Raw genomic sequence first — 2,483 nt, forward strand, 5'->3', positions numbered from 1 at the left:
ATTAATAGCGCCGCCCAAATGGAACTTGGCTGTTAAATAAATCGACCGAAAGTCATTTGAAACAATGTCTGATACATATTATAAGGCCATATATGATACCCCAGCTATCTCTAAAAGCAGTTCAGACTCGCAACGTTCTGCAAAATGATATTTCTTTTTATAGTAATCATAATTCTATTTATCTCCTGAATAGAACAAATTTGTTGGAGCCAGTAGTAACAAAAGTTTTACCAAAGCTTAGACCATCACCAATATTTCCTATAGTACCAACCAATTAAAAAACCTCAATTAATATTGGATTGGCAAATATGAACTGAACTTAATCCCCCAAAAAAAAAAAAAATCCTAAATAACCCAAAAAAATAATGAAATACAAAAATGTCCCAAATATCATTTAATTATATCTCAAAGACTGAAATTTAAAAATCATTTAATTATCTCAATCCCAATTTCCTAGAGCTATGAATGTCCATGATCAATCACCAAGATCGGCTAGCTGATAAGAATAATTAAAGAACAAATAAACTTTATCACTCAATCGTCGAAATATGAAAGAACCCAATTAAGATCAAATCAAAAGATCAACACTGGCATGTCTCCATAACCATGACAATGATGTGCAAGCAAAGATTTTTTTTTTCAAAAACAATAATAATAATAATTCCAAGTTCCACTATAGTAACCAAGTGATCAAAAACAAGAGATTTTCAAACAAAAGAAGGAGGTCAAACACTAATGTAATGAAAGCATCAACAACTCAAATTAGGAGCAGAAAACGAAGAAAATGAAAATGAAAATGAAAATGAAAATGAAACAATGAAAATGAAATACCTGTGGGCGCACTTGCAAGGTCAACGGTACTTGGATGACAAATGAGAAAATAGGGAAGAAAGGAAGATCTGGTTCTTTGTGGCTGTTGGGGCTGAGACCAGAGGAATGAGGCTGAGACCAGAGGAATGACAGTAAACTATAAAGTACACCAATTATTGTAAAATGCTTCTGGCTTCTGTCTTTTTGCCACTGCACCCCGTTAGAAAAAGCTTTGTTTTTTTATTTTCATAGAAAAGAATTTTCTTCGCACCCGTCACCAATTATTGTAAAATGCTTCTGTCTTTTTGACTACTCAGATAGTATATTTTATTAGGTGGGAACCATTGGTGTGGGTGTGGTGTGAAACCCCTTTTTTTATATATTACAAATTTTTTTTTTTTTTTTTTTTTGTAATCTGCCTGTCCTAATAAGACTCATTTTATATGAGTAATGGAAATTTATTACTGTTAGATGACAAATAAACATATATTCGAGGGAGAAGTTTTTTTTTTTTTTTTTGGGTAACTTCGTGGAAGTGACTTTTTTTCTAGAAATATTGTGGAAAGTGACATTGCCCTATGGTCTTCCCCGTTCTTTTGTCAACCTAAAATATTGTGGAAAGTCACATTAAATATTAAAGAAAAAAGAAAACCAAAAAAGCAAAAGACAATCTAAAATGTAGCGGACAAGTTTGACTCTTTTTTTTATCCCATTCAACCAAATGAAAAGAACCTTCTTATATTAGTGAACGATTAGCCCCAAAAAAAAAAAAAAAAAAAACTCTCAGTCTTACTGTTTGAACGTATTGGTTTACTCTTAATTAATACCATTTCAACTAATATAATTCTTTAATTAAAAGGTATTAGTTAAATGTAAGAGATAAAAATTTAGACTCATATATTTTAAGAGGTATTTATTTCTTTTTTTTTTCATACTTTAAAAGTTTTCTTTTTAAGGAATTTGTGCCATAGGCTGCCCAAACTTTCTAACGTGTGACATTTGAATTTTCATTTTGAAAATTCACCCCTCTTTGTGCTAGAAGTTTTTTAACAGTTGGATCCCCTAATGACATGTTGTAATGAGAGACTTGCAATTTATTCGTCTTGTTGATAAATGAAATTGAAAATTTGGATGCGTACGAATATTAATGAATTTCAATAATCGTATATCTTTTCTTTTCAGTTGAGGAATAATAGTAAAAATAGATGATTATAGTGCATCATTAAAAAAGCACAAAAATTATTTCTTGCAACAAATGAGAAAACAAAAACAAAGGACGAAGAGCAACTCCAACTATTAGCCATGTCATGCTTCTAGACAAAATTGTTAATGATTTAGCTTTTTTTTTTTTTTTCTTACTTTTCTCCGCTCCAACGTTTTCTCCAATACTCTAACTATTAGCTAAATGGTTAACTATTTTGACTAAAGCATTTTTCACTAGCCAAATTATCTAACAAGAAGTAGTTAACTATTTATTCTTTTGTTATTTTATTCTTTGATTTGATATAAAGTAAAGGTTAAAAAAAAGTTATTTACATTTAAAACTCAAAAAATATTAAAATAATTTATATTTAGCTAAAGTAAAAAGTATGGTTAGAGTAACTTACTAAAAAATTACTAATTAAAATAGCTTTCTAACTATTTTAACTAAAATTTAACTAAAATTTATAGAG

At 29.3% G+C, this 2,483-nt stretch overlaps 1 protein-coding gene across 1 annotated transcript in view; it reads right to left on the reverse strand.

Annotated features, from left to right (window-relative positions):
* LOC21403108 (casein kinase 1-like protein HD16) overlaps nucleotides 1-1,190 on the reverse strand; it is a 4,301-nt gene extending 3,111 nt beyond the window's left edge. The window contains exon 1 of the mRNA XM_024170478.1: nucleotides 832-1,190. The gene's annotated coding sequence lies outside the window, so the exon portion shown is untranslated. The remainder of the gene's footprint in view (nucleotides 1-831) is intronic.
* Nucleotides 1,191-2,483: the final 1,293 nt, after the last annotated feature.

This window comes from Morus notabilis, unplaced genomic scaffold (assembly GCF_000414095.1).
Source record: "Morus notabilis unplaced genomic scaffold, ASM41409v2 Scaffold1333, whole genome shotgun sequence".
In the NCBI taxonomy this organism is placed as follows: Eukaryota; Viridiplantae; Streptophyta; class Magnoliopsida; order Rosales; family Moraceae; genus Morus; species Morus notabilis.